The following is a 10,588-nucleotide window of genomic DNA, read 5'->3' on the forward strand; positions in this document are numbered from 1 at the left end:
TTGTGTATAACTCTCTTTTTATTAAAATGTATTAAATCTTTTCAGTGGTAAGTATTTGTTTTTCCTCCTATTACATCTGACAACCTTTCTGGTTTCTGGAGCAATTAAAGGAGTCTGCCTTCTAACATTGTTTCAGTTGACAGGATCTATTACCACAGACGGAATTCTGCCTACAGAGGGCACTGTTGCCTTTCTTACTAGTTCACTTAGTGTTCACAGACTTTATGCTGGGATTACATAATCATTGAGTCGTTCTAAACTTTTTGGAATCCAAAACCACAATTTGTCCAAGAAAATATTTAAAGACCTTCCTATCTGAGCTGATATGTACCTATAGTACTTCTGTTGTAATACAAATGAAGTCTAAAATATAATGCCAGTTTAATGTTGTACATCTTTATTTTCTGTCTGTTTTTATGTCAATATAACTACATTTAAATAATTGTAAGACTTATCTGGGCTCCTCTGTAAGTTTGTCGAGGTCTTCTAGTGGTCCTAGTATGCTTTTTTATAAGCTCATTTAGTCATCATTTAATGAACGCTGTGATTGTGTAGATTGATTTTAAGTGAGGAAAATGGTGCCTCTGTCCTTTTTCTGCAAGGCCTCATATAACCTGTCAAAGACTTTATGTAACTGGTCTGAGTACAGTGTGTCCAATAGTACATATGAGAATTAATCCTCGTAGGTCTGCCCATCTCATTTTACGTATTAAATCATTTAAAATATTTAATAAATTCTTTGTTTAACTATAAAACGTGATAGGCTATATTCTATATGTATGTGCCTTGCAGAAGAAGATTTCTTCCCACAGTCGCCTCGGGGACATTTATTTTCTTCTGAAACCGTTTGGAAAATTTTGCACTGAGAAAAGAGTTATAAATTTAAAAAAAAAATGAATGAATGAAGGAATAAATAAATTCTTCACAGGAATCGAAGACCCAAATACAGGAATAGATAAAAACTGATTTTTGACATAAAGAACCACGAGAATGCTTGACTCCAGTGCCTAAAAGCACCTTCATTTTGTTTCCCTAAAAAGCCAAATGCATGCAAATTACTACAGCCCAGCCACTGGATTTGGAAAAAGACGGTTAATGAGATTCGTTCTCAATACAGTATTTGAGAATAGAATAAATTTCAGTCAATGGTTCTAAAATTACCCTTAAATTACTATTTGTATCTGGACAATGCTCCATCATCTCCATGGTTGCCGAATAGACCTGCTTATGTTTAATAAACAGCCAGCGACGCTGTATGTCAATATTAATATTTGTGCCCGAGTAGTATTATGTTACACTCGTCACCAGTGAGTGACAGCCTACGTTCACACTCTCCAGCGGTCCCAAAGATTCACCCGAGCCGGTCACAGCGCGCACTGCGCATGCGCTGTAGCTCGGCGCACACCACACGCGCATGCGTAGTGTGTCCTCTGGCTGTAATGCACTGCATCTTTGAGCGTCGCTGCAGCGCTGGACGCGCAGAATGTCGGTGATACCAACACACACATACCCTCGGATACACGCACCTGCCGCAACAGGAAAAAACTAGTACATCTTTCCCTTAGATTCTACACGGTAAGTTCTTTAACCCAGTTTAAATTGCACGTTTAGTTCTGTAAAATACGTTTAGGTTTTTACAATTATTTCTGCTGCTGAATGATTTTGTTTCTTCTAGCAGTGTCCTGTACTAGACCATGCATTCATTGACTGACTAAAATAATAATTTTAATATTCTCCCTGCGCATGGATTCTCGCATGGTCGCTCATACTGATAATATTCCCGCGTTGTGTGTGTGTGTGTGTGTGTGTGTGTGTGTGTGTGTGTGTGTGTGTGTGTGTGTGTGTGTGTGTGTGTGTGTGTGTGTGTGTGTGTGTGTGTGTGTGTGTGTGTGTGTGTGTGTGTGTGTGTGTGTGTGTGTGTGTGTGTGTGTGTGTGTTGTGTGTGTGTGTGTGTGTGTGTGTGTGTGTGTGTGTGGTGTAGATTGACAGTTGTAGTCATTTATTGATTCTACAATTTCGCCCGTCTTTCTCCCTTGTCTTTCCTGTGGGTATAATCGATCAATTCTGTTTCCGTTTCATTAACACTCAGTTTTATTTCTGTAGCCTTTAGTGTGATCGCTGTCACGCCATAGGACGCATCCCTAAAGATTACAGTATTACTCGTGTAACCTCACGGGTCCCATGAGTCAGCTCCTCTGTAATATGAACATGTTGTTCAGACTTTAATAAGAAAACTATAGCACGGTTCCTGCTCAAAAGCCTTCCGTGCCTCCTTTATTTAACTTTATTGTGTTGGACCATGGTCTGTAAACATTACATCATCTGAAATCTGTCATAGTCACAGTATCCTATAAATGTGAATTCACAGGACAACTGTAAAGTACAAATGTATGCATTTGAAGGTTTCTGCTGCTGACCAGCTCATGCTAATGCCCCGTAGAGACCCTTAGGGCTGTTAGTAGTGCTTTTTGTGCTGCTTTGTCACAGACTGTGATGTGCTTTATTGTAATCCTCTGAAGCCAGCTTCTTTAGTAGCCCATCCAATTTCTCATGGTGAGATGAATTGGAGACAATCCATTCAGGAACAAAGCTTAGGGAAAAGTTTTCCCTCAGGGTGAGGTCAACAGGGGAGGGTGGTTGTCTGTTGTCACATTGCCACGGTAACACACCCTAAAGTGGGGGAACTCAATTGGTGCAAGCACCCCCAAAGTACTGACCTGATAGATTACCGTGGTAGCATGATTGTGATTTTGTGGATTGTTTTGGGTTCTGACAGTGTAGCTCCTTTTTTTTTCTTCTTTTTTTTGGTAAATATTTGGTGATGTTTATTAGTTATTCCTAACCGTACAAAGAATATTGCAGTGTACATTTGTAATCAGTAACAAACACAGACACATTAAAGCTCCAATTTCTATGTGATGTTTTAGTATTATTTATATATAGAATGTTTAACATTTTTAATTATCTTTTATTTTTTATATTTTCAGTTTTCATTTAAGTTTTAGTAATTTGTTCGTTTTTTTTTTATTCTTTTTTAGTTTCAACTTATTTTATTTCAGTTAGATCCCAGTGCAACATTTCTAGTTTTTAATTTATAATATTTCACCAGTATTTCAATCATTTATATTATTTCGTCTTTATTTCAGTTACCAAAAAATATTTTTAATAGTTTTAGTTTTAGTTAAAAACAACAATGCTGTCGTCATCACAGTTCCAGTTGTTGTTTTACTTAATCTGTCACAATGCTTCTAATGGGCTCTAAAGGGACTAAATTCACCAGTAAGCGTCTAGCTCTCTCATTTGCACACACGTAAACATCAGGTGTTTGGACTTCAGCTTCCCCTCCCACCTGCTTTCATCATGACAACCAAAGTGCGTCCTTCCGTCTGTGCCACTGGCTGATTCACTTCCCTGTATAAAATGGTTTAAAAACATCAGAAATCTTGTATTTCCTATTTATATTGCACATCCACTCTACATTAACTAAATGTAATTTTGCTACACATCAAGATGTATTAGAATGGTTTTGGTATTCTGAGAGGTTTGATTTACACCAGTGTGCTCTCTTTGTTTGCATATGAGGTCATTTATATTGCGGTCATTTCACTGTCTGCTATTACTAGTTGTTCCTATGGGGACTGAACTGAATTTGTAGTGACTGTGGCAGACAGAAAATCTTGTTTGTGGTGGAGAACAAGTAGATGTATTGGCTGTTAGCAGTGACTGTAATATGAGCATGTGTGTGTTTGTGTATTTTGCTAGTCCTTTCTAGTTATCACACTGTGTCCATTTTAGCACATGTGTATGTGACTAAACACTCATTCAGTTCACATTAAAGTGAAGCATGTGTAGAATTAGAATAAATGCCCACAAGCCAATATGCAGCTTCAGTGATTGACAGCGAAGACCATTTACATTAGTGCAGTATCCCAGTCAGTGCACTTTGAGTCCTGGTCCCATGTGGACAGGATGATCTTCATGGCTCAAAAATCTTTAAAAATGAACCCTTATGGGTTTCCCAGAAACTTAAAGGACACATTTAGTTTTCCTTCCTCATATCGCACTTGTTCTGCCTGATGCTTTAGATCATGCTTCTGTGTGTGATGTACAGAAATGGTTGTGTACGTTGTGAATTAGATCATCCTGGAGCTTTGTTTCTTTGAGGTTTAGAATTAGTTTGTCTTCTAAAGAATTCTTGAAGATTTCCCTGAGTTCCGTTTGATTACTGTGTGTAGTTGTGTTCGGCAGTCTTTGTTGCTGCTTTCTTTACCTTCTCTAATGGCCCTTTGCGATCAATAGAGATCACAGGCTTTGAGAAGCAAGCTTTCTCATGCTGGATACTCACCACCTCCCAGCAACATTGGTTCAGTTAAAATATCTGTCTTTACATGTATACATTTATACATGCATTTATAAATTGTAACATTATTACACAGATGAATGGATGCCCTGTTTTAGTTATTTAGCTTAAATTATATTCTCATGAAGTTCTCTCAAATCGTGTTTAGATGTGTTTTATATCTGATATCTTTATATCTTTGTATCTTATCTCTTCACTATAATACCGTCCTCACACTCTGTATTTGGGTCAAGCCTCACCCTGCCCCCCAGCTGTGGTTAAATTTGATAAGCAGAAGATTCATTATAGCCGTCCGTGGAGAAATCATTGTGCTATGAAAAAACCTTTAACATGTTACATTAAACATTATTATTTTTAAGATCACTTCCACATTGTGAATGAAAGCAGGAGGATGAGTAAATATCTCCATAGCTTTTGTTCATACAGAACACTTTGATGCAGCCAAACCAGCACGTGCACAAACAGACCAACACCTCGCATATAAAATAATAAGTTCTGTAGCCTTATGAAAAGAGTCATATCAGGGCACAGCAATAAAGATATTTTTGACTAGCTGTTTTTATGTGCCAGAAATACTGATAAAAAATACAATATAAATATATAATGCAAATATAAATTATTTATATATTTCATTAAATGTTAAAGAAATAGTTCACCCAAAAATGACAATTTGCTGAAAATGTACTTCCCCACCCAAGGCCATCAAAGAGTTTGTTTCTTCCTCAGAACGGATTTGGAAAAATTTTGCATTACATCACTTGCTCACCAATGGATGGCCTGAGGGTGATTTTCAGATTTTTTTTTTTGTTTTTTTGGGTAACCTAAACTTTTTAATTCACAATAATAGCTGAAAATTTAAGTGGCTATATAGAGTCCATGAAAGCTGTATTTAGAAACAATTTTCTTGGAAAAATACAACATAAAATGTATTCTCTTTCTGATGCTTCTAAAATTGATTCCTATTTCATTAAAACCTCGACTATGTCTTTTGGCTTTACAGTATCACATATAACACTTCTTTTTATCAGCACAATTTACAACAATAATATTCCATTTTAAATCATTTCTGTTTTTAGAGTAGTAGATAATTGTGGCCTCAGTTACTGACTGGTAGAGTACTTTGATGGCGTCAGTGGCCTCACCGATGTTTTACCCATACACAATATATAGACTACAGTGCGATTATAATGACCTAAAGATGACCACTATGCAGGAAATTAAAGAGAACTTGAAGCAAACTGTGTTTCCCCTTTGCAAGGTAAAATGTGACAGCTGGCACTGTAGATGATAAAAGGCCACACATTCACTGTAATATCTGCTAAACAAAATTTAGATGGTCAGCCTTTCCTAGATGTTTCCTTCCCCTAACATAGAAAATTGCAGAATGCATTTGACAGTTACAACACAAGACTCACACACTTTCTCAGAGAGCCAGCACCTGCTGATCACATGTTAAGGCTGCAACAGATGATGATTCCCCTTTAATTTGCCTTTTTAAATCATTAACAGCTTTAAACCATCATCATCAACCAACATCACACTTGGCAATAAATTAATGTTTGATACAGAAATGGCCACATGATTTGCATATAGCAGATGATGTCATACTGTATGGCAATGTATGGGTCAGTATGTCTGGGTCTTAAACAAAACCAGTGGCTTCTGTCACTGTTCGTTTAGATCATTTAGCTTTCCAGTCTTTCCTTCGATTATGAAAGCAGCTTAATCTTCTAAAGACCCTGTGGGTGTTTGGACTTTGATATATGGCTGGCTTACAGAGACACTTGCACCAAATGCTGAATCCAAAGCACAAGCACCATTAAGACATTAATGCTTGAATCTGATTAAGTGTTTCTCAATCTCTGTGTGTTTCCTCAAAGGTTCTTTGTCTTGGTGCTGTTCATTCCACCCAAATATTCCACTGAAGGTATTAGATATCCAGTGTGTGGGTTATTGCCTCAGGCCTCATTTACCAGACATACTGGAAATCAATCTATGAGCAGAGCATTTCAAAGTGCGGTATCAATTGAATCAGGTAACAGGGCAAGACTCTGAAGAGTTGTGCTAGGGTAAAGATGTACGGTTGTCTGTGTTTGTAGGGAAAAAGTTTATTTATGTGTGTGTTTGTGCATAGACAGACCCAAGGGCAAGCAAGTCTACTGTTATGTTAGTTGAAAATTAATACACTTTTGTACCTTCTGCTGCCTCTTGAGGGTCTTCTGAAGAATCACTGCCAGATCATCTTTCAGTTTTACACTGTTGTTTACTTCACTGAAAAAAATATGTAGTTTAAAGATGTTGCATGTAGTAACATCTAAATTCACGTTATTTAAGTCAACAAAGCTAAATGTAAGGGCTTATTTAAGTTTTTACAGTGTTCTACAGAGCCTTTGAAATAGAATAAATGAGTATTCTTCTTGGGAAATTAGTTTAAGACCAAATTCAAGCATTTGACCTACACACCATCTACTTTATTAGATGATTTTGTGCTGACATCTTTTCTAAACAAAAGGACTAATCACTAACAAACAAACAATGAGAAATTTTAGGAGATTTTCTCCTAAGGAGGATTAATTTGCTAGGCAGCCAAGCATGTGAACAGATGTCTAATGGTCTGAGTACAGCCTGTGTGTTTATTAATACTGTCCCATTATTTCCAAATGTGCTCAAAATCCATCAACTATACTTAAAAATGTCTGTAGCAATCAGATTTGTGTCAAGGTAGATTTGAGTTCAGCTCCCAGTTCTGAATTAGAAAGAGGCTTAGCTGGAAACACAGCCTCTTTTTTATAGTAAACGCAAGTATTCTACTATCTACATCATGTAATGCGTCATAGCCATCTGTGTTATTTATGTATTTAAAAATAATTCTACATGGAAACATGGACATGCTTCACTGTTTTAACAATCTAAAAAAAAATTATTTGGGGAATTCGTACCACTCGAACGATCCATTGTCACGCATCAAGCAAGCAAATTTGATGAGCTGTATGTCATGTACGTTGATAAATACAGAGTTCTGGCATGAAACTCTAGATGGCGCAGTCCGATAGGTCTAACTCAATCTGACCTAATGACATCATTATCACATGGCACAGCTGATTGGTTCTCTCCTGTATCGGTAGCCAATGAGCTCGCTGCTCAACATTCAAATATATGACTAGTGCTTGCCGTAGCAGTTGCAGCTTGCTTCAGAAACCCTCCACCTTCCCCAGCTCCACCTGTATAGATCTGCCATGAGGTGATTCATGTATACTATATGGGGGTTATTTCATGTATGTTATATTTGCAGCAGCAATATTTCTTACATGCTCACAGCAGCATGTTGTGGCTGTATAGGCAGTAGCAAGTCTCGGTACTTGCTCTGCCGCAGCAGCAGCAGCAGCGTAGCAGATCTATTCCGCCAAGACCAAATACATTAACATTGTCATGTACATTACCATGCCAATCCCTCCGAGAGTTGTCATGACAGAAATGTTTATATATTAATAAAAGCCTAAATTAAATCTGTATGTATAAAGCGATCATGTCTCTTCAGAAGACCATTGAATTAATTTTGATTACTTTTACAATGTTTTTTTTTTTTTTTGGTTGTGTGGATTTTCAATTGATGGACAAAAATGATGAGAGAATATTAAAAATATCTATTTCTGTTCAAGATGAAGAGTTTGGAATGATATGAGGATGCATGAATGATGACAGAATTTTTATTCTTGGGTGAACTATCCCTTTGTTTATTAAGTTCATGAACAATATAGTTTCCTTCATCCACATTTGTCTTTCTCACAAGTGGTCAATTGGAGGTTTGTGTTTAATCACATTATTATAGTGTCTGATTTATCCTAAAATGATAATGTTGCTTTAAAATTCCCTCAAATGGGTTTCCAGCATTCTGTAACGTTTGTAAATGTGATGTCGGTTATAAGCATGAACAGATTTGGTGCTGCGTATCTAAGTGTGTTGCTGTACACTGTCGCTGACATTGCAGCAAAGACACCACTGAGGTGAGATAGAATGTGTTACAGAGTGTTAACCCTTTACTCTCTTTTCTAGCTAACACAGTGCATGTACATTCTGGATCTGAACACTCACACATATAGTGTATACTTATATTATTAGTAGTAAAAAAAAATGTTAAACCATCATACAGCATAACCCTTCTGAAGAAGAAGACTTTATAAGGAAAAATACACCTACTTTTACATATGAATAAATTATACATAGTAGCTTGCGCCTAACTCAGCTGAACCAGCACGGAAACAGAGTCTTCCTGTGACGTCAATTGTCTTTTAATAAGTAAAAACCTAGAGGATCGAATGAGACCCTGTTGCAGTATAATGAGCTCTGGTTTACAGCACTTGGTGTCTTGTATTATCTGTTTCCAGAACATCCTTTCATCCCAATCAGCTTTGTCAGTAAAAAGTAACATCTTTGAACTTTTGTCTACACTGAACAATCCCTGCATTAAAGATACCTCACAAGTAGCAATGCCACAACGTTTTTGCTTTTTCCCTGAAATGAGACTTTTATGACCCTCAGCCTCTCTGTGAAATACATGTTACATAACAGAATCTGTTAAGTCGGATCCAAAAGTGCTGTGGCATTTTGCTGTGGCCTCTCCCAGCAGACGGCAGTATGTCATTCCTGACAGTAGTACATAAGATAAAAACCAGTGCCATTTACTGCAGTCTCTGCTCTCTCTGTGTCTCAGATACAAAGACACCTGCATGACAAGCCCTGACCCATACTGATAATGTGCTGACCAATGCAAGCTGCTCACAAGGCTCTTGTACATTATATATATCAAAATATTAGAAATTAAGCAATTTTTTTTTACAGCTTTGGTTGTATATCTATGCCAATTTTTATGTGAAATAGCTGCTTTTTTGCGGATTGGTTGTTGGCTGGTCTCCTTGACAACCTCACTGTACTTTGAAGGCTGTTTGATGTCGGCTGCTTTGCATATTCAAATAACAGATGTGGCACGAGTGAATCACCAGTATGAAAACTATTCTAATTATGTAATTCTGGATTAAATGACTAAACATTTACCAAAATGTATTTTATTAAATATTATATTAATTTATAGTAATGTGCAATGAGTTAACAGAACTGAATCCGCAAATAAACAAAAACAGTGTTTAAATCATTTACACCTTGAGCAACATTCTTGTTCAGTGTTCATTACGACACATTCTACCTTAAAGGGTTAGTTCACCCAAAAATTCTGTCATTAATTACTCACCCTCATGTCGTTCTAAACCCGTAAGACCTCATACAATTTAAAGCGTAGAACAATTCGTCTCAACAAGACGCAGCTGACAAAGAATAGCATACGCTGTTTGCGTTCAGTGGATACTCTCCAAGTATCAATACCATAATGGTGTTAGCTGCACTGCCATCTATCGACATGGATCAACATGATCATCTCCCAGGTTTTTTTAGTAAGTTACACTGATAGTGAGTTTTAGGTCTACACAAAAATTTATTCCCTTAATTTATCTTTAAAGGTGACATATCATGAAAATCTAAATTTGTCTGTTTAAGTGCTATAATCGGGTATCCAGAGCATTTACCAACACAGAAAACGTGAAAAAGAACAACCCAATAAAATGTTTTTGATAAGCGTTTCTCTGCAAGCTTCTGACAAAGTGACCAACTCAGATTTTGCTCCCTCCGTGATGTAGAAAGTGAATCTTATTATAATATTACAGTGGAGCAGTGGATTTATTGATTTATTTACTGTATATAACGCTGCTGCTACACAGATCTAATATAAACATGCAATTTCTTTCCCAGCTGTTTACCTTCACAGACATAACCGACTGTTTTTGTAACTCATGTGTGTTTTTAACATGAACTTGCAACCTGATCTCATGACTAAAACGTACCTGTGGAAACTTTTTCTCAAGACAAAAAATACGTACCGCCATGTACGTTTTGTGACATATTCGATGTGAAATGTCCACTGAGTGGTAGGGTTGTGACGGTGAGGAAATTTTCCCACCGGTTAATCGTCATGTGACAACACCGGTAATACCGGTGTAATTACCACGATCAAGGTCCAGAAACGTAGCAAGGAGATTTCTGGACGTTGATCGTGGTAATTGCATTGTTGTCTATGGGAAGGTCAGAGAGCTCTCAGAAATCATCAAAAATATCTTAATTTGCGTTCTGAAGATGAACAGAGGTCTTACGGGTTTAGAACGACATGAGGGTGAGTAATTA

The 10,588-nt window shown here is 37.1% G+C and overlaps 1 protein-coding gene across 1 annotated transcript in view; it reads left to right on the top strand.

Annotated features, from left to right (window-relative positions):
• The first annotated feature begins 1,481 nt into the window (after positions 1-1,481).
• The window catches only part of fhdc1 (FH2 domain containing 1), a 42,312-nt gene continuing 33,205 nt past the window's right edge, over positions 1,482-10,588 (top strand). The window contains exon 1 of the mRNA XM_016495454.1: positions 1,482-1,575. The gene's annotated coding sequence lies outside the window, so the exon portion shown is untranslated. The remainder of the gene's footprint in view (positions 1,576-10,588) is intronic.

The sequence above is a fragment of the Sinocyclocheilus anshuiensis genome, unplaced genomic scaffold (assembly GCF_001515605.1).
Source record: "Sinocyclocheilus anshuiensis isolate Anshui unplaced genomic scaffold, SAMN03320099.WGS_v1.1 scaffold517, whole genome shotgun sequence".
Lineage (NCBI taxonomy): Eukaryota > Metazoa > Chordata > Actinopteri > Cypriniformes > Cyprinidae > Sinocyclocheilus > Sinocyclocheilus anshuiensis.